A 23991-nucleotide genomic window follows, 5' to 3' on the forward strand; every position below is an offset into this window, starting at 1 on the left:
ACTCCAAACAAATATGCCCTGAACCTGTACCACTCCATAACCTCCCAGTCACACTGGAACGTACCAACGCAGAACTCCAAACAAATATACCCTGAACCTGTACACCTCCAAAACCTCCCTGTCTCACTGGAACGTACCAATGCAGAATTCCACACAAATATGCCCTGAACCTGTTCACGTCCATAAACTCCCTGTCTCACTGGAACTTCCCACTGCAGAATTCCACACAAATATGCCATGAACCGGTACTCTCCATAACCTCCCTGTCCCACTGTAAAGTACCAATGCAGAACTGCACACAAATATGCTCTGAACCTGTACCCATCCATAACCTCCATGTCTCACTGGAACGTACCAATGCAGAACTCCACACAAATATGCCCTGAACTTATACCCTCCATAACCTCCCTGTCTCACTGGAACTTACCAATGCAGAACTCCACACAAATATGCCCTGTACCTGTACCCCTCCATAACCTCCCTGTGTCACTGGAACGACCCAATGCAGAACTCCACACAAATATGCCCTGAACCTGTACCCGTCCATAACCTCCCTGTCTCACTGGAACGTCCCAACGCAGAACTCCACACAAATATGCCCTGAACCTGTACCCTCCATAACCTCACTGTCTCACTGGAACGTACCATTGCAGAACTCCACACAAATATGCCCGGAACCTGTACCCCTCCATAACCTCCCTGTCTCACTGGAACGTACCAATGCAGAACTCCACACAATTATGCCCTGAACCTGTACCCCTCCATAACTTCCCTGACTCACTGGAACGTACCACTGCAGAACTCCACACAAATATGCCCTGAACCTGTACCCTCCATAACCTCCCTATCTCACTGGAAAGTACCAATGCAGAATTCCACACAAATATGCCCTGAACCTGTACCCGTCCATAACCTCCCTGTCTCACTGGAACGTCCCACTGCAGAACTCCACACAAATATGCCCTGAACGTGTAACCTCCATAACCTCCCAGTCACACTGGAACGTACCAATGCAGAACTCCAAACAAATATGCCCTGAACCTGTACCCCTCCATAACCTCCCAGTCACACTGGAACGTACCAACGCAGAACTCCAAACAAATATACCCTGAACCTGTACCCCTCCAAAACCTCCCTGTCTCACTGGAACGTACCAATGCAGAATTCCACACAAATATGCCCTGAACCTGTTCACGTCCATAAACTCCCTGTCTCATTGGAACGTCCCACTGCAGAATTCCACACAAATATGCCATGAACCGGTACTCTCCATAACCTCCCTGTCCCACTGTAAAGTACCAATGCAGAACTCCACACAAATATGCCCTGAACTTGTACCCTCCATAACCTCCCTGTCTCACTGGAACTTACCAATGCAGAACTCCACACAAATATGCCCTGTACCTGTACCCCTCCATAACCTCCCTGTGTCACTGGAACCACCCAATGCAGAACTCCACACCAATATCCCTGAACCTGTACCCGTCCATAACCTCCCTGTCTCACTGGAACGTCCCAACGCAGAACTCCACACAAATATGCCCTGAACCTGTACCCTCCATAACCTCACTGTCTCACTGGAACGTACCATTGCAGAACTCCACACAAATATGCCCTGAACCTGTACCCCTCCATAACCTCCCTGTCTCACTGGAACGTACCAATGCAGAACTCCACACAAATATGCCCTGAACCTGTATCCCTCCATAACTTCCCTGTCTCACTGGAACGTACCACTGCAGAACTCCACACAAATATGCCCTGAACCTGTACCCTCCATAACCTCCCTATCTCACTGGAACGTACCAATGCAGAATTCCACACAAATATGCCCTGAACCTGTACCCACCCAGAAGGTCCTTGTCTCACTGGACCGTACCAATGCAGAAATCCACACAAATATGTCCTGAACCTGTACTCCACCTTAACCTCCCAGTCTCACTGGAACGTCCCAACGCAGAACTCCACAAAAATATGCCCTGAACCTGTACCCTCCATAACCTCACTGTCTCACTGGAACGTACCATTGCAGAACACCACACAAATATGCCCTGAACCTGTACACGTCCATAACCTCCCTGTCTCACTGGAACGTCCCACTGCAGAACTCCACACAAATATGCCCTGAACCTGTACCCCTCCATAACCTCCCTGTCTCACAGGAACGTAGCAATGCAGAACTCCACACAAATATGCCCTGAACCTGTACCCCTCCATAACCTCCCTGTCTCACTGGAACGTACCAATGCAGAACTCCAAACAAATGTGCCCTGAACCTGTACCCGTCCATTACCTCCCTGTCTCACTGGAACGTCCCACTGCAGAACTCCACACAAATATGCCCTGAACGTGTAACCTCCATAACCTCCCAGTCACACTGGAACGTACGAATGCAGAACTCCAAACAAATATGCCCTGAACCTGTACCCCTCCATAACCTCCCAGTCACACTGGAACGTACCAACGCAGAACTCCAAACAAATATACCCTGAACCTGTACACCTCCAAAACCTCCCTGTCTCACTGGAACGTACCAATGCAGAATTCCACACAAATATGCCCTGAACCTGTTCACGTCCATAAACTCCCTGTCTCACTGGAACTTCCCACTGCAGAATTCCACACAAATATGCCATGAACCGGTACTCTCCATAACCTCCCTGTCCCACTGTAAAGTACCAATGCAGAACTGCACACAAATATGCTCTGAACCTGTACCCAACCATAACCTCCATGTCTCACTGGAACGTACAAATGCAGAACTCCGCACAAATATGCCCTGAACTTGTACCCTCCATAACCTCCCTGTCTCACTGGAACTTACCAATGCAGAACTCCACACAAATATGCCCTGTACCTGTACCCCTCCATAACCTCCCTGTGTCACTGGAACGACCCAATGCAGAACTCCACACAAATATGCCCAGAACCTGTACCCATCCATAACCTCCCTGTCTCACTGGAACGTCCCAACGCAGAACTCCACACAAATATGCCCTGAACCTGTACCCTCCATAACCTCACTGTCTCACTGGAACGTACCATTGCAGAACTCCACACAAATATGCCCTGAACCTGTACCCCTCCATAACCTCCCTGTCTCACTGGAACGTACCAATGCAGAACTCCACACAAATATGCCCTGAACCTGTACCCCTCCATAACTTCCCTGACTCACTGGAACGTACCACTGCAGAACTCCACACAAATATGCCCTGAACCTGTACCCTCCATAACCTCCCTATCTCACTGGAAAGTACCAATGCAGAATTCCACACAAATATGCCCTGAACCTGTACCCGTCCATAACCTCCCAGTCTCACTGGAACGTCCCACTGCAGAACTCCACACAAATATGCCCTGAACGTGTAACCTCCATAACCTCCCAGTCACACTGGAACGTACCAATGCAGAACTCCAAACAAATATGCCCTGAACCTGTACCCCTCCATAACCTCCCAGTCACACTGGAACGTACCAACGCAGAACTCCAAACAAATATACCCTGAACCTGTACCCCTCCAAAACCTCCCTGCCTCACTGGAACGTACCAATGCAGAATTCCACACAAATATGCCCTGAACCTGTTCACGTCCATAAACTCCCTGTCTCATTGGAACGTCCCACTGCAGAATTCCACACAAATATGCCATGAACCGGTACTCTCCATAACCTCCCTGTCCCACTGTAAAGTACCAATGCAGAACTCCACACAAATATGCCCTGAACTTGTACCCTCCATAACCTCCCTGTCTCACTGGAACTTACCAATGCAGAACTCCACACAAATATGCCCTGTACCTGTACCCCTCCATAACCTCCCTGTGTCACTGGAACGACCCAATGCAGAACTCCACACAAATATGCCCTGAACCTGTACCCGTCCATAACCTCCCTGTCTCACTGGAACGTCCCAACGCAGAACTCCACACAAATATGCCCTGAACCTGTACCCTCCATAACCTCACTGTCTCACTGGAACGTACCATTGCAGAACTCCACACAAATATGCCCTGAACCTGTACCCCTCCATAACCTCCCTGTCTCACTGGAACGTACCAATGCAGAACTCCACACAAATATGCCCTGAACCTGTATCCCTCCATAACTTCCCTGTCTCACTGGAACGTACCACTGCAGAACTCCACACAAATATGCCCTGAACCTGTACCCTCCATAACCTCCCTATCTCACTGGAACGTACCAATGCAGAATTCCACACAAATATGCCCTGAACCTGTACCCACCCAGAAGGTCCTTGTCTCACTGGACCGTACCAATGCAGAAATCCACACAAATATGTCCTGAACCTGTACTCCACCTTAACCTCCCAGTCTCACTGGAACGTCCCAACGCAGAACTCCACAAAAATATGCCCTGAACCTGTACCCTCCATAACCTCACTGTCTCACTGGAACGTACCATTGCAGAACACCACACAAATATGCCCTGAACCTGTACACGTCCATAACCTCCCTGTCTCACTGGAACGTCCCACTGCAGAACTCCACACAAATATGCCCTGAACCTGTACCCCTCCATAACCTCCCTGTCTCACAGGAACGTAGCAATGCAGAACTCCACACAAATATGCCCTGAACCTGTACCCCTCCATAACCTCCCTGTCTCACTGGAATGTACCAATGCAGAACTCCAAACAAATGTGCCCTGAACCTGTACCCGTCCATTACCTCCCTGTCTCACTGGAACGTCCCACTGCAGAACTCCACACAAATATGCAATGAACGTGTAACCTCCATAACCTCCCAGTCACACTGGAACGTACCAATGCAGAACTCCAAACAAATATGCCCTGAACCTGTACCCCTCCATAACCTCCCAGTCACACTGGAACGTACCAACGCAGAACTCCAAACAAATATACCCTGAACCTGTACACCTCCAAAACCTCCCTGTCTCACTGGAACGTACCAATGCAGAATTCCACACAAATATGCCCTGAACCTGTTCACGTCCATAAACTCCCTGTCTCACTGGAACTTCCCACTGCAGAATTCCACACAAATATGCCATGAACCGGTACTCTCCATAACCTCCCTGTCCCACTGTAAAGTACCAATGCAGAACTGCACACAAATATGCTCTGAACCTGTACCCAACCATAACCTCCATGTCTCACTGGAACGTACAAATGCAGAACTCCGCACAAATATGCCCTGAACTTGTACCCTCCATAACCTCCCTGTCTCACTGGAACTTACCAATGCAGAACTCCACACAAATATGCCCTGTACCTGTACCCCTCCATAACCTCCCTGTGTCACTGGAACGACCCAATGCAGAACTCCACACAAATATGCCCAGAACCTGTACCCATCCATAACCTCCCTGTCTCACTGGAACGTCCCAACGCAGAACTCCACACAAATATGCCCTGAACCTGTACCCTCCATAACCTCACTGTCTCACTGGAACGTACCATTGCAGAACTCCACACAAATATGCCCTGAACCTGTACCCCTCCATAACCTCCCTGTCTCACTGGAACGTACCAATGCAGAACTCCACACAAATATGCCCTGAACCTGTACCCCTCCATAACTTCCCTGACTCACTGGAACGTACCACTGCAGAACTCCACACAAATATGCCCTGAACCTGTACCCTCCATAACCTCCCTATCTCACTGGAAAGTACCAATGCAGAATTCCACACAAATATGCCCTGAACCTGTACCCGTCCATAACCTCCCAGTCTCACTGGAACGTCCCACTGCAGAACTCCACACAAATATGCCCTGAACGTGTAACCTCCATAACCTCCCAGTCACACTGGAACGTACCAATGCAGAACTCCAAACAAATATGCCCTGAACCTGTACCCCTCCATAACCTCCCAGTCACACTGGAACGTACCAACGCAGAACTCCAAACAAATATACCCTGAACCTGTACCCCTCCAAAACCTCCCTGCCTCACTGGAACGTACCAATGCAGAATTCCACACAAATATGCCCTGAACCTGTTCACGTCCATAAACTCCCTGTCTCATTGGAACGTCCCACTGCAGAATTCCACACAAATATGCCATGAACCGGTACTCTCCATAACCTCCCTGTCCCACTGTAAAGTACCAATGCAGAACTCCACACAAATATGCCCTGAACTTGTACCCTCCATAACCTCCCTGTCTCACTGGAACTTACCAATGCAGAACTCCACACAAATATGCCCTGTACCTGTACCCCTCCATAACCTCCCTGTGTCACTGGAACGACCCAATGCAGAACTCCACACAAATATGCCCTGAACCTGTACCCGTCCATAACCTCCCTGTCTCACTGGAACGTCCCAACGCAGAACTCCACACAAATATGCCCTGAACCTGTACCCTCCATAACCTCACTGTCTCACTGGAACGTACCATTGCAGAACTCCACACAAATATGCCCTGAACCTGTACCCCTCCATAACCTCCCTGTCTCACTGGAACGTACCAATGCAGAACTCCACACAAATATGCCCTGAACCTGTATCCCTCCATAACTTCCCTGTCTCACTGGAACGTACCACTGCAGAACTCCACACAAATATGCCCTGAACCTGTACCCTCCATAACCTCCCTATCTCACTGGAACGTACCAATGCAGAATTCCACACAAATATGCCCTGAACCTGTACCCACCCAGAAGGTCCTTGTCTCACTGGACCGTACCAATGCAGAAATCCACACAAATATGCCCTGAACCTGTACTCCACCTTAACCTCCCAGTCTCACTGGAACGTCCCAACGCAGAACTCCACAAAAATATGCCCTGAACCTGTACCCTCCATAACCTCACTGTCTCACTGGAACGTACCATTGCAGAACACCACACAAATATGCCCTGAACCTGTACACGTCCATAACCTCCCTGTCTCACTGGAACGTCCCACTGCAGAACTCCACACAAATATGCCCTGAACCTGTACCCCTCCATAACCTCCCTGTCTCACAGGAACGTAGCAATGCAGAACTCCACACAAATATGCCCTGAACCTGTACCCCTCCATAACCTCCCTGTCTCACTGGAACGTACCAATGCAGAACTCCACACAAATGTGCCCTGAACCTATACCCGTCCATAACCTCCCTGTCTCACTGGAACGTCCCACTGCAGAACTCGACACAAATATGCCCTGAACGTGTAACCTCCATAACCTCCCAGTCACACTGGAACGTACCAATGCAGAACTCCAAACAAATATACCCTGAACCTGTACGCCTCCAAAACCTCCCTGTCTCACTGGAACGTACCAATGCAGAATTCCACACAAATATGCCCTGAACCTGTTCACATCCATAAACTCCCTGTCTCACTGGAACTTCCCACTGCAGAATTCCACACAAATATGCCATGAACCGGTACTCTCCATAACCTCCCTGTCCCACTGTAAAGTACCAATGCAGAACTGCACACAAATATGCTCTGAACCTGTACCCATCCATAACCTCCCTGTCTCACTGGAACGTACCAATGCAGAACTCCACACAAATATGCCCTGAACTTGTACCCTCCATAACCTCCGTGTCTCACTGGAACTTACCAATGCAGAACTCCACACAAATAGGCCCTGTACCTGTACCCCTCCATAACCTCCCTGTGTCACTGGAACGACCCAATGCAGAACTCCACACAAATATGCCCTGAACCTGTACCCGTCCATAACCTCCCTGTCTCACTGGAACGTCCCAACGCAGAACTCCACACAAATATGCCCTGAACCTGTACCCTCCATAACCTCACTGTCTCACTGGAACGTACCATTGCAGAACTCCACACAAATATGCCCTGAACCTGTACCCCTCCATAACCTCCCTGTCTCACTGGAACGTACCAATGCAGAATTCCACACAAATATGCCCTGAACCTGTACCCGTCCATAACCTCCCTGTCTCACTGGAACGTCCCACTGCAGAACTCCACACAAATATGCCCTGAACGTGTAACCTCCATAACCTCCCAGTCACACTGGAACGTACCAATGCAGAACTCCAAACAAATATGCCCTGAACCTGTACCACTCCATAACCTCCCAGTCACACTGGAACGTACCAACGCAGAACTCCAAACAAATATACCCTGAACCTGTACCCCTCCAAAATCTCCCTGTCTCACTGGAACGTACCAATGCAGAATTCCACACAAATATGCCCTGAAACTGTTCACGTCCATAAACTCCCTGTCTCACTGGAACGTCCCACTGCAGAATTCCACACAAATATGCCATGAACCGGTACTCTCCATAAACTCCCTGTCCCACTGTAAAGTACCAATGCAGAACTCCACACAAATATGCCCTGAACTTGTACCCTCCATAACCTCCCTGTCTCACTGGATCTTACCAATGCAGAACTCCACACAAATATGCCCTGTACCTGTACCCCTCCATAACCTCCCTGTGTCACTGGAACGACCCAATGCAGAACTCCACACAAATATGCCCTGAAGCTGTACCCTCCATAACCTCCCTATCTCACTGGAACGTACCAATGCAGAATTCCACACAAATATGCCCTGAACCTGTACCCACCCAGAAAGTCCTTGTCTCACTGGACCGTACCAATGCAGAAATCCACACAAATATGCCCTGAACCTGTACTCCACCTTAACCTCCCAGTCTCACTGGAACGTCCCAACGCAGAACTCCACAAAAATATGCCCTGAACCTGTACCCTCCATAACCTCACTGTCTCACTGGAACGTACCATTGCAGAACACCACACAAATATGCCCTGAACCTGTACACGTCCATAACCTCCCTGTCTCACTGGAACGTCCCACTGCAGAACTCCACACAAATATGCCCTGAACCTGTACCCGTCCATAACCTCCCTGTCTCACTGGAACGTACAACTGCAGAACTCCACAGAAATATGCCCTGAACCTGTACCCTCCATAACGTCCCTGTCTCACTGGAACGTACCAATGCAGAACTACACACAAATTTGCCCTGAACCTGTACCCCTCCATTACCTCCCTGTCTCACTGGAACATACCAATGCAGAACTCCACACAAATATGCCCTGAACCTGTACCCCTCCATAACCTCCTCGTCTCACTGGAACGTACCAATGCAGAACTCCACACAAATATGCCCTGAACCTGTACCCCTCCATAACCTCCCTGTCTCACTGGAACGTACCAATGCAGAACTCCACACAAATATGCCCTGAACCTGTACCCTCCATAACCTCCCTATCTCACTGGAAAGTACCAATGCAGAATTCCACACTAATATGCCCTGAACCTGTACCCACCCAGAAAGTCCTTGTCTCACTGGACCGTACCAATGCAGAAATCCACACAAATATGCCCTGAACCTGTACTCCACCTTAACCTCCCAGTCTCACTGGAACGTCCCAACGCAGAACTCCACACAAATATGCCCTGTACCTGTACCCCTCCATAACCTCCCTGTGTCACTGGAACGACCCAATGCAGAACTCCACACAAATATGCCCTGAACCTGTACCCGTCCATAACCTCCCTGTCTCACTGGAACGTCCCAACGCAGAACTCCACACAAATATGCCCTGAACCTGTACCCTCCATAACCTCACTGTCTCACTGGAACGTACCATTGCAGAACTCCACACAAATATGCCCTGAACCTGTACCCCTCCATAACCTCCCTGTCTCACTGGAACGTACCAATGCAGAACTCCACACAAATATGCCCTGAACCTGTATCCCTCCATAACTTCCCTGTCTCACTGGAACGTACCACTGCAGAACTCCACACAAATATGCCCTGAACCTGTACCCTCCATAACCTCCCTATCTCACTGGAACGTACCAATGCAGAATTCCACGCAAATATGCCCTGAACCTGTACCCACCCAGAAGGTCCTTGTCTCACTGGACCGTACCAATGCAGAAATCCACACAAATATGTCCTGAACCTGTACTCCACCTTAACCTCCCAGTCTCACTGGAACGTCCCAACGCAGAACTCCACAAAAATATGCCCTGAACCTGTACCCTCCATAACCTCACTGTCTCACTGGAACGTACCATTGCAGAACACCACACAAATATGCCCTGAACCTGTACACGTCCATAACCTCCCTGTCTCACTGGAACGTCCCACTGCAGAACTCCACACAAATATGCCCTGAACCTGTACCCCTCCATAACCTCCCTGTCTCACAGGAACGTAGCAATGCAGAACTCCACACAAATATGCCCTGAACCTGTACCCCTCCATAACCTCCCTGTCTCACTGGAACGTACCAATGCAGAACTCCAAACAAATGTGCCCTGAACCTGTACCCGTCCATTACCTCCCTGTCTCACTGGAACGTCCCACTGCAGAACTCCACACAAATATGCCCTGAACGTGTAACCTCCATAACCTCCCAGTCACACTGGAACGTACGAATGCAGAACTCCAAACAAATATGCCCTGAACCTGTACCCCTCCATAACCTCCCAGTCACACTGGAACGTACCAACGCAGAACTCCAAACAAATATACCCTGAACCTGTACACCTCCAAAACCTCCCTGTCTCACTGGAACGTACCAATGCAGAATTCCACACAAATATGCCCTGAACCTGTTCACGTCCATAAACTCCCTGTCTCACTGGAACTTCCCACTGCAGAATTCCACACAAATATGCCATGAACCGGTACTCTCCATAACCTCCCTGTCCCACTGTAAAGTACCAATGCAGAACTGCACACAAATATGCTCTGAACCTGTACCCAACCATAACCTCCATGTCTCACTGGAACGTACAAATGCAGAACTCCGCACAAATATGCCCTGAACTTGTACCCTCCATAACCTCCCTGTCTCACTGGAACTTACCAATGCAGAACTCCACACAAATATGCCCTGTACCTGTACCCCTCCATAACCTCCCTGTGTCACTGGAACGACCCAATGCAGAACTCCACACAAATATGCCCAGAACCTGTACCCATCCATAACCTCCCTGTCTCACTGGAACGTCCCAACGCAGAACTCCACACAAATATGCCCTGAACCTGTACCCTCCATAACCTCACTGTCTCACTGGAACGTACCATTGCAGAACTCCACACAAATATGCCCTGAACCTGTACCCCTCCATAACCTCCCTGTCTCACTGGAACGTACCAATGCAGAACTCCACACAAATATGCCCTGAACCTGTACCCCTCCATAACTTCCCTGACTCACTGGAACGTACCACTGCAGAACTCCACACAAATATGCCCTGAACCTGTACCCTCCATAACCTCCCTATCTCACTGGAAAGTACCAATGCAGAATTCCACACAAATATGCCCTGAACCTGTACCCGTCCATAACCTCCCAGTCTCACTGGAACGTCCCACTGCAGAACTCCACACAAATATGCCCTGAACGTGTAACCTCCATAACCTCCCAGTCACACTGGAACGTACCAATGCAGAACTCCAAACAAATATGCCCTGAACCTGTACCCCTCCATAACCTCCCAGTCACACTGGAACGTACCAACGCAGAACTCCAAACAAATATACCCTGAACCTGTACCCCTCCAAAACCTCCCTGCCTCACTGGAACGTACCAATGCAGAATTCCACACAAATATGCCCTGAACCTGTTCACGTCCATAAACTCCCTGTCTCATTGGAACGTCCCACTGCAGAATTCCACACAAATATGCCATGAACCGGTACTCTCCATAACCTCCCTGTCCCACTGTAAAGTACCAATGCAGAACTCCACACAAATATGCCCTGAACTTGTACCCTCCATAACCTCCCTGTCTCACTGGAACTTACCAATGCAGAACTCCACACAAATATGCCCTGTACCTGTACCCCTCCATAACCTCCCTGTGTCACTGGAACGACCCAATGCAGAACTCCACACAAATATGCCCTGAACCTGTACCCGTCCATAACCTCCCTGTCTCACTGGAACGTCCCAACGCAGAACTCCACACAAATATGCCCTGAACCTGTACCCTCCATAACCTCACTGTCTCACTGGAACGTACCATTGCAGAACTCCACACAAATATGCCCTGAACCTGTACCCCTCCATAACCTCCCTGTCTCACTGGAACGTACCAATGCAGAACTCCACACAAATATGCCCTGAACCTGTATCCCTCCATAACTTCCCTGTCTCACTGGAACGTACCACTGCAGAACTCCACACAAATATGCCCTGAACCTGTACCCTCCATAACCTCCCTATCTCACTGGAACGTACCAATGCAGAATTCCACACAAATATGCCCTGAACCTGTACCCACCCAGAAGGTCCTTGTCTCACTGGACCGTACCAATGCAGAAATCCACACAAATATGCCCTGAACCTGTACTCCACCTTAACCTCCCAGTCTCACTGGAACGTCCCAACGCAGAACTCCACACAAATATGCCCTGAACCTGTACCCCTCCATAACCTCCCTGTCTCACAGGAACATAGCAATGCAGAACTCCACACAAATATGCCCTGAACCTGAACCCCTCCATAACCTCCCTGTCTCACTGGAACGTACCAATGCGGAACTCCACACAAATGTGCCCTGAACCTATACCCGTCCATAACCTCCCTGTCTCACTGGAACGTCCCACTGCAGAACTCGACACAAATATGCCCTGAACGTGTAACCTCCATAACCTCCCAGTCACACTGGAACGTACCAATGCAGAACTCCAAACAAATATACCCTGAACCTGTACGCCTCCAAAACCTCCCTGTCTCACTGGAACGTACCAATGCAGAATTCCACACAAATATGCCCTGAACCTGTTCACATCCATAAACTCCCTGTCTCACTGGAACTTCCCACTGCAGAATTCCACACAAATATGCCATGAACCGGTACTCTCCATAACCTCCCTGTCCCACTGTAAAGTACCAATGCAGAACTGCACACAAATATGCTCTGAACCTGTACCCATCCATAACCTCCCTGTCTCACTGGAACGTACCAATGCAGAACTCCACACAAATATGCCCTGAACTTGTACCCTCCATAACCTCCCTGTCTCACTGGAACTTACCAATGCAGAACTCCACACAAATATGCCCTGTACCTGTACCCCTCCATAACCTCCCTGTGTCACTGGAACGACCCAATGCAGAACTCCACACAAATATGCCCTGAACCTGTACCCGTCCATAACCTCCCTGTCTCACTGGAACGTCCCAACGCAGAACTCCACACAAATATGCCCTGAACCTGTACCCTCCATAACCTCACTGTCTCACTGGAACGTACCATTGCAGAACTCCACACAAATATGCCCTGAACCTGTACCCCTCCATAACCTCCCTGTCTCACTGGAACGTACCAATGCAGAACTCCACACAAATATGCCCTGAACCTGTACCCCTCCATAACTTCCCTGTCTCACTGGAACGTACCACTGCAGAACTCCACACAAATATGCCCTGAACCTGTACCCGTCCATAACCTCCCTGTCTCACTGGAACGTCCCACTGCAGAACTCCACACAAATATGCCCTGAACGTGTAACCTCCATAACCTCCCAGTCACACTGGAACGTACCAATGCAGAACTCCAAACAAATATGCCCTGAACCTGTACCCCTCCATAACCTCCCAGTCACACTGGAACGTACCAACGCAGAACTCCAAACAAATATACCCTGAACCTGTACCCCTCCATAACCTCCCTGTCTCACTGGAACGTACCAATGCAGAACTCCAAACAAATGTGCCCTGAACCTGTACCCGTCCATTACCTCCCTGTCTCACTGGAACGTCCCACTGCAGAACTCCACACAAATATGCCCTGAACGTGTAACCTCCATAACCTCCCAGTCACACTGGAACGTACGAATGCAGAACTCCAAACAAATATGCCCTGAACCTGTACCCCTCCATAACCTCCCAGTCACACTGGAACGTACCAACGCAGAACTCCAAACAAATATACCCTGAACCTGTACACCTCCAAAACCTCCCTGTCTCACTGGAACGTACCAATGCAGAATTCCACACAAATATGCCCTGAACCTGTTCACGTCCATAAACTCCCTGTCTCACTGGAACTTCCCACTGCAGAATTCCACACAAATATGCCATGAACCGGTACTCTCCATAACCTCCCTGTCCCACTGTAAAGTACCAATGCAGAACTGCACACAAATATGCTCTGAACCTGTACCCAACCATAACCTCCATGTCTCACTGGAACGTACAAATGCAGAACTCCGCACAAATATGCCCTGAACTTGTACCCTCCATAACCTCCCTGTCTCACTGGAACTTACCAATGCAGAACTCCACACAAATATGCCCTGTACCTGTACCCCTCCATAACCTCCCTGTGTCACTGGAACGACCCAATGCAGAACTCCACACAAATATGCCCAGAACCTGTACCCATCCATAACCTCCCTGTCTCACTGGAACGTCCCAACGCAGAACTCCACACAAATATGCCCTGAACCTGTACCCTCCATAACCTCACTGTCTCACTGGAACGTACCATTGCAGAACTCCACACAAATATGCCCTGAACCTGTACCCCTCCATAACCTCCCTGTCTCACTGGAACGTACCAATGCAGAACTCCACACAAATATGCCCTGAACCTGTACCCCTCCATAACTTCCCTGACTCACTGGAACGTACCACTGCAGAACTCCACACAAATATGCCCTGAACCTGTACCCTCCATAACCTCCCTATCTCACTGGAAAGTACCAATGCAGAATTCCACACAAATATGCCCTGAACCTGTACCCGTCCATAACCTCCCAGTCTCACTGGAACGTCCCACTGCAGAACTCCACACAAATATGCCCTGAACGTGTAACCTCCATAACCTCCCAGTCACACTGGAACGTACCAATGCAGAACTCCAAACAAATATGCCCTGAACCTGTACCCCTCCATAACCTCCCAGTCACACTGGAACGTACCAACGCAGAACTCCAAACAAATATACCCTGAACCTGTACCCCTCCAAAACCTCCCTGCCTCACTGGAACGTACCAATGCAGAATTCCACACAAATATGCCCTGAACCTGTTCACGTCCATAAACTCCCTGTCTCATTGGAACGTCCCACTGCAGAATTCCACACAAATATGCCATGAACCGGTACTCTCCATAACCTCCCTGTCCCACTGTAAAGTACCAATGCAGAACTCCACACAAATATGCCCTGAACTTGTACCCTCCATAACCTCCCTGTCTCACTGGAACTTACCAATGCAGAACTCCACACAAATATGCCCTGTACCTGTACCCCTCCATAACCTCCCTGTGTCACTGGAACGACCCAATGCAGAACTCCACACAAATATGCCCTGAACCTGTACCCGTCCATAACCTCCCTGTCTCACTGGAACGTCCCAACGCAGAACTCCACACAAATATGCCCTGAACCTGTACCCTCCATAACCTCACTGTCTCACTGGAACGTACCATTGCAGAACTCCACACAAATATGCCCTGAACCTGTACCCCTCCATAACCTCCCTGTCTCACTGGAACGTACCAATGCAGAACTCCACACAAATATGCCCTGAACCTGTATCCCTCCATAACTTCCCTGTCTCACTGGAACGTACCACTGCAGAACTCCACACAAATATGCCCTGAACCTGTACCCTCCATAACCTCCCTATCTCACTGGAACGTACCAATGCAGAATTCCACACAAATATGCCCTGAACCTGTACCCACCCAGAAGGTCCTTGTCTCACTGGACCGTACCAATGCAGAAATCCACACAAATATGCCCTGAACCTGTACTCCACCTTAACCTCCCAGTCTCACTGGAACGTCCCAACGCAGAACTCCACAAAAATATGCCCTGAACCTGTACCCTCCATAACCTCACTGTCTCACTGGAACGTACCATTGCAGAACACCACACAAATATGCCCTGAACCTGTACACGTCCATAACCTCCCTGTCTCACTGGAACGTCCCACTGCAGAACTCCACACAAATATGCCCTGAACCTGTACCCCTCCATAACCTCCCTGTCTCACAGGAACATAGCAATGCAGAACTCCACACAAATATGCCCTGAACCTGAACCCCTCCATAACCTCCCTGTCTCACTGGAACGTACCAATGCGGAACTCCACACAAATGTGCCCTGAACCTATACCCGTCCATAACCTCCCTGTCTCACTGGAACGTCCCACTGCAGAACTCGACACAAATATGCCCTGAACGTGTAACCTCCATAACCTCCCAGTCACACTGGAACGTACCAATGCAGAACTCCAAACAAATATACCCTGAACCTGTACGCCTCCAAAACCTCCCTGTCTCACTGGAACGTACCAATGCAGAATTCCACACAAATATGCCCTGAACCTGTTCACATCCATAAACTCCCTGTCTCACTGGAACTTCCCACTGCAGAATTCCACACAAATATGCCATGAACCGGTACTCTCCATAACCTCCCTGTCCCACTGTAAAGTTCCAATGCAGAACTGCACACAAATATGCTCTGAACCTGTACCCATCCATAACCTCCCTGTCTCACTGGAACGTACCAATGCAGAACTCCACACAAATATGCCCTGAACTTGTACCCTCCATAACCTCCCTGTCTCACTGGAACTTACCAATGCAGAACTCCACACAAATATGCCCTGTACCTGTACCCCTCCATAACCTCCCTGTGTCACTGGAACGACCCAATGCAGAACTCCACACAAATATGCCCTGAACCTGTACCCGTCCATAACCTCCCTGTCTCACTGGAACGTCCCAACGCAGAACTCCACACAAATATGCCCTGAACCTGTACCCTCCATAACCTCACTGTCTCACTGGAACGTACCATTGCAGAACTCCACACAAATATGCCCTGAACCTGTACCCCTCCATAACCTCCCTGTCTCACTGGAACGTACCAATGCAGAACTCCACACAAATATGCCCTGAACCTGTACCCCTCCATAACTTCCCTGTCTCACTGGAACGTACCACTGCAGAACTCCACACAAATATGCCCTGAACCTGTACCCGTCCATAACCTCCCTGTCTCACTGGAACGTCCCACTGCAGAACTCCACACAAATATGCCCTGAACGTGTAACCTCCATAACCTCCCAGTCACACTGGAACGTACCAATGCAGAACTCCAAACAAATATGCCCTGAACCTGTACCCCTCCATAACCTCCCAGTCACACTGGAACGTACCAACGCAGAACTCCAAACAAATATACCCTGAACCTGTACCCCTCCAAAATCTCCCTGTCTCACTGGAACGTACCAATGCAGAATTCCACACAAATATGCCCTGAACCTGTTCACGTCCATAAACTCCCTGTCTCACTGGAACGTCCCACTGCAGAATTCCACACAAATATGCCATGAACCGGTACTCTCCATAAACTCCCTGTCCCACTGTAAAGTACCAATGCAGAACTGCACACAAATATGCTCTGAACCTGTACCCATCCATAACCTCCCTGTCTCACTGGAACGTACCAATGCAGAACTCCACACAAATATGCCCTGAACTTGTACCCTCCATAACCTCCCTGTCTCACTGGATCTTACCAATGCAGAACTCCACACAAATATGCCCTGTACCTGTACCCCTCCATAACCTCCCTGTGTCACTGGAACGACCCAATGCAGAACTCCACACAAATATGCCCTGAACCTGTACCCTCCATAACCTCCCTATCTCACTGGAACGTACCAATGCAGAATTCCACACAAATATGCCCTGAACCTGTACCCACCCAGAAAGTCCTTGTCTCACTGGACCGTACCAATGCAGAAATCCACACAAATATGCCCTGAACCTGTACTCCACCTTAACCTCCCAGTCTCACTGGAACGTCCCAACGCAGAACTCCACAAAAATATGCCCTGAACCTGTACCCTCCATAACCTCACTGTCTCACTGGAACGTACCATTGCAGAACACCACACAAATATGCCCTGAACCTGTACACGTCCATAACCTCCCTGTCTCACTGGAACGTCCCACTGCAGAACTCCACACAAATATGCCCTGAACCTGTACCCGTCCATAACCTCCCTGTCTCTCTGGAACGTACAACTGCAGAACTCCACAGAAATATGCCCTGAACCTGTACCCTCCATAACGTCCCTGTCTCACTGGAACGTACCAATGCAGAACTACACACAAATTTGCCCTGAACCTGTACCCCTCCATTACCTCCCTGTCTCACTGGAACATACCAATGCAGAACTCCACACAAATATGCCCTGTACCTGTACCCCTCCATAACATCCCTGTGTCACTGGAACGACCTCATGCAGAACTCCACACAAATATGCCCTGAACCTGTACCCGTCCATAACCTCCCTGTCTAACTGGAACGTCCCAACGCAGAACTCCACACAAATATGCCCTGAACCTGTACCCTCCATAACCTCACTGTCTCACTGGAACGTACCATTGCAGAACTCCACACAAATATGCCCTGAACCTGTACCCCTCCATAACCTCCCTGTCTCACTGGAACGTACCAATGCAGAACTCCACACAAATATGCCCTGAACCTGTACCCCTCCATAACTTCCCTGTCTCACTGGAACGTACAACTGCAGAACTCCACACAAATATGCCCTGAACCTGTACCCTCCATAACCTCCCTATCTCACTGGAAAGTACCAATGCAGAATTCCACACTAATATGCCCTGAACCTGTACCCACCCAGAAAGTCCTTGTCTCACTGGACCGTACCAATGCAGAAATCCACACAAATATGCCCTGAACCTGTACTCCACCTTAACCTCCCAGTCTCATTGGAACGTCCCAACGCAGAACTCCACAAAAATATGCCCTGAACCTGTACCCTCCATAACCTCACTGTCTCACTGGAACGTACCATTGCAGAACACCACACAAATATGCCCTGAACCTGTACCCCTCCATAACCTCCCTGGCTCACTGGAACGTACCAATGCAGAACTCCACACAAATATGCCCTGAACCTGTACCCCGCCATAACTTCCCTGTCTCACTGGAACGTACCAATGCAGAACTCCACACAAATATGCCCTGAACCTGTACACGTCCATAACCTCCCTGTCTCACTGGAACGTCCCACTGCAGAACTCCACACAGATATGCCCTGTACCTGTACCCCTCCATAACCTCCCTGTGTCACTGGAACGACCCAATGCAGAACTCCACACAAATATGCCCTGAACCTGTACCCTCCATAACCTCCCTATCTCACTGGAACGTACCAATGCAGAATTCCACACAAATATGCCCTGAACCTGTACCCACCCAGAAAGTCCTTGTCTCACTGGACCGTACCAATGCAGAAATCCACACAAATATGCCCTGAACCTGTACTCCACCTTAACCTCCCAGTCTCACTGGAACGTCCCAACGCAGAACTCCACAAAAATATGCCCTGAACCTGTACCCTCCATAACCTCACTGTCTCACTGGAACGTACCATTGCAGAACACCACACAAATATGCCCTGAACCTGTACACGTCCATAACCTCCCTGTCTCACTGGAACGTCCCACTGCAGAACTCCACACAAATATGCCCTGAACCTGTACCCGTCCATAACCTCCCTGTCTCTCTGGAACGTACAACTGCAGAACTCCACAGAAATATGCCCTGAACCTGTACCCTCCATAACGTCCCTGTCTCACTGGAACGTACCAATGCAGAACTACACACAAATTTGCCCTGAACCTGTACCCCTCCATTACCTCCCTGTCTCACTGGAACATACCAATGCAGAACTCCACACAAATATGCCCTGAACCTGTACCCCTCCATAACCTCCTCGTCTCACTGGAACGTACCAATGCAGAACTCCACACAAATATGCCCTGAACCTGTACCCCTCCATAACCTCCCTGTCTCACTGGAACGTACCAATGCAGAACTCCACACAAATATGCCCTGAACCTGTACCCCTCCATAACTTCCCTGTCTCACTGGAACGTACAACTGCAGAACTCCACACAAATATGCCCTGAACCTGTACCCTCCATAACCTCCCTATCTCACTGGAAAGTACCAATGCAGAATTCCACACTAATATGCCCTGAACCTGTACCCACCCAGAAAGTCCTTGTCTCACTGGACCGTACCAATGCAGAAATCCACACAAATATGCCCTGAACCTGTACTCCACCTTAACCTCCCAGTCTCATTGGAACGTCCCAACGCAGAACTCCACAAAAATATGCCCTGAACCTGTACCCTCCATAACCTCACTGTCTCACTGGAACGTACCATTGCAGAACACCACACAAATATGCCCTGAACCTGTACCCCTCCATAACCTCCCTGGCTCACTGGAACGTACCAATGCAGAACTCCACACAAATATGCCCTGAACCTGTACCCCGCCATAACTTCCCTGTCTCACTGGAACGTACCAATGCAGAACTCCACACAAATATGCCCTGAACCTGTACACGTCCATAACCTCCCTGTCTCACTGGAACGTCCCACTGCAGAACTCCACACAGATATGCCCTGTACCTGTACCCCTCCATAACCTCCCTGTGTCACTGGAACGACCCAATGCAGAACTCCACACAAATATGCCCTGAACCTGTACCCTCCATAACCTCCCTATCTCACTGGAACGTACCAATGCAGAATTCCACACAAATATGCCCTGAACCTGTACCCACCCAGAAAGTCCTTGTCTCACTGGACCGTACCAATGCAGAAATCCACACAAATATGCCCTGAACCTGTACTCCACCTTAACCTCCCAGTCTCACTGGAACGTCCCAACGCAGAACTCCACAAAAATATGCCCTGAACCTGTACCCTCCATAACCTCACTGTCTCACTGGAACGTACCATTGCAGAACACCACACAAATATGCCCTGAACCTGTACACGTCCATAACCTCCCTGTCTCACTGGAACGTCCCACTGCAGAACTCCACACAAATATGCCCTGAACCTGTACCCGTCCATAACCTCCCTGTCTCTCTGGAACGTACAACTGCAGAACTCCACAGAAATATGCCCTGAACCTGTACCCTCCATAACGTCCCTGTCTCACTGGAACGTACCAATGCAGAACTACACACAAATTTGCCCTGAACCTGTACCCCTCCATTACCTCCCTGTCTCACTGGAACATACCAATGCAGAACTCCACACAAATATGCCCTGAACCTGTACCCCTCCATAACCTCCTCGTCTCACTGGAACGTACCAATGCAGAACTCCACACAAATATGCCCTGAACCTGTACCCCTCCATAACCTCCCTGTCTCACTGGAACGTACCAATGCAGAACTCCACACAAATATGCCCTGAACCTGTACCCCTCCATAACTTCCCTGTCTCACTGGAACGTACCACTGCAGAACTCCACACAAATATGCCCTGAACCTGTACCCTCCATAACCTCCCTATCTCACTGGAAAGTACCAATGCAGAATTCCACACTAATATGCCCTGAACCTGTACCCACCCAGAAAGTCCTTGTCTCACTGGACCGTACCAATGCAGAAATCCACACAAATATGCCCTGAACCTGTACTCCACCTTAACCTCCCAGTCTCACTGGAACGTCCCAACGCAGATCTCCACAAAAATATGCCCTGAACCTGTACCCTCCATAACCTCACTGTCTCACTGGAACGTACCATTGCAGAACACCACACAAATATGCCCTGAACCTGTACCCCTCCATAACCTCCCTGTCTCACTGGAACGTACCAATGCAGAACTGCACACAAATATGCCCTGAACCTGTACCCCGCCATAACTTCCCTGTCTCACTGGAACGTACCAATGCAGAACTCCACACAAATATGCCCTGAACCTGTACACGTCCATAACCTCCCTGTCTCACTGGAACGTCCCACTGCAGAACTCCACACAGGTATGCCCTGAACCTGTACCCGTCCATAACCTCCCTGTCTCACTGGAACGTACAACTGCAGAACTCCACAGAAATATGCCCTGAATCTGTACCCTCCATAACGTCCCTGTCTCACTGGAACGTACCAATGCAGAACTACACACAAATTTGCCCTAAACCTGTACCCGTCCATAACCTCCCTGTCTCACTGGAACGTCCCACTGCAGAACTCCACACAGATATGCCCTGAACCTGTACCCGTCCATAACCTCCCTGTCTCACTGGAACGTACAACTGCAGAACTCCACAGAAATATGCCCTGAACCTGTACCCTCCATAACGTCCCTGTCTCACTGGAACGTACCAATGCAGAACTACACACAAATTTGCCCTGAACCTGTACCCGTCCATAACCTCCCTGTCTCACTGGAACGTCCCACTGCAGAACTCCACACAAATATGCCTTGAACGTGTAACCTCCATAACCTCCCAGTCACACTGGAACGTACCAATGCAGAACTCCAAACAAATATGCCCTGAACCTGTACCGCTCCATAACCTCCCAGTCACACTGGAACGTACCAACGCAGAACTCCAAACAAATATACCCTGAACCTGTACCCCTCCAAAACCCCCCTGTCTCACTGGAACGTACCAATGCAGAATTACACACAAATATGCCCTGAACCTGTTCACGTCCATAAACTCCCTGTCTCACTGGAACGTCCCACTGCAGAATTCCACACAAATATGCCATGAACCGGTACTCTCCATAACCTCCCTGTCCCACTGTAAAGTACCAATGCAGAACTGCAGACAAATATGCTCTGAACCTGTACCCATACATAACCTCCCTGTCTCACTGGAACGTACCAATGCAGAACTCCACACAAATATGCCCTGAACTTGTACCCTCCATAACCTCCCTGTCTCACTGGAACTTACCAATGCAGAACTCCACACAAATATGCCCTGTACCTGTACCCCTCCATAACATCCCTGTGTCACTGGAACGACCTCATGCAGAACTCCACACAAATATGCCCTGAACCTGTACCCGTCCATAACCTCCCTGTCTCACTGGAACGTCCCAACGCAGAACTCCACACAAATATGCCCTGAACCTGTACCCTCCATAACCTCACTGTCTCACTGGAACGTACCATTGCAGAACTCCACACAAATATGCCCTGAACCTGTACCCCTCCATAACCTCCCTGTCTCACTGGAACGTACCAATGCAGAACTCCACACAAATATGCCCTGAACCTGTACCCCTCCATAACTTCCCTGTCTCACTGGAACGTACAACTGCAGAACTCCACACAAATATGCCCTGAACCTGTACCCTCCATAACCTCCCTATCTCACTGGAAAGTACCAATGCAGAATTCCACACTAATATGCCCTGAACCTGTACCCACCCAGAAAGTCCTTGTCTCACTGGACCGTACCAATGCAGAAATCCACACAAATATGCCCTGAACCTGTACTCCACCTTAACCTCCCAGTCTCATTGGAACGTCCCAACGCAGAACTCCACAAAAATATGCCCTGAACCTGTACCCTCCATAACCTCACTGTCTCACTGGAACGTACCATTGCAGAACACCACACAAATATGCCCTGAACCTGTACCCCTCCATAACCTCCCTGGCTCACTGGAACGTACCAATGCAGAACTCCACACAAATATGCCCTGAACCTGTACCCCGCCATAACTTCCCTGTCTCACTGGAACGTACCAATGCAGAACTCCACACAAATATGCCCTGAACCTGTACACGTCCATAACCTCCCTGTCTCACTGGAACGTCCCACTGCAGAACTCCACACAGATATGCCCTGAACCTGTACCCGTCCATAACCTCCCTGTGTCACTGGAACGTACAACTGCAGAACTCCACAGAAATATGCCCTGAACCTGTACCCTCCATAACGTCCCTGTCTCACTGGAACGTACCAATGCAGAAATACACACAAATTTGCCCTGAACCTGTACCCCTCCATTACCTCCCTGTCTCACTGGAACATACAAATGCAGAATTCCACACAAATATGCCCTGAACCTGTACCCGTCCATAACCTGCCAGTCTCACTGGAACGTCCCACTGCAGAACTCCACACAAATATGCCCTGAACGTGTAACCTCCATAACCTCCCAGTCACACTGGAACGTACCAATGCAGAACTCCAA

Source organism: Hemitrygon akajei, unplaced genomic scaffold (genome assembly GCF_048418815.1).
Source record: "Hemitrygon akajei unplaced genomic scaffold, sHemAka1.3 Scf000087, whole genome shotgun sequence".
Classification (NCBI taxonomy): domain Eukaryota; kingdom Metazoa; phylum Chordata; class Chondrichthyes; order Myliobatiformes; family Dasyatidae; genus Hemitrygon; species Hemitrygon akajei.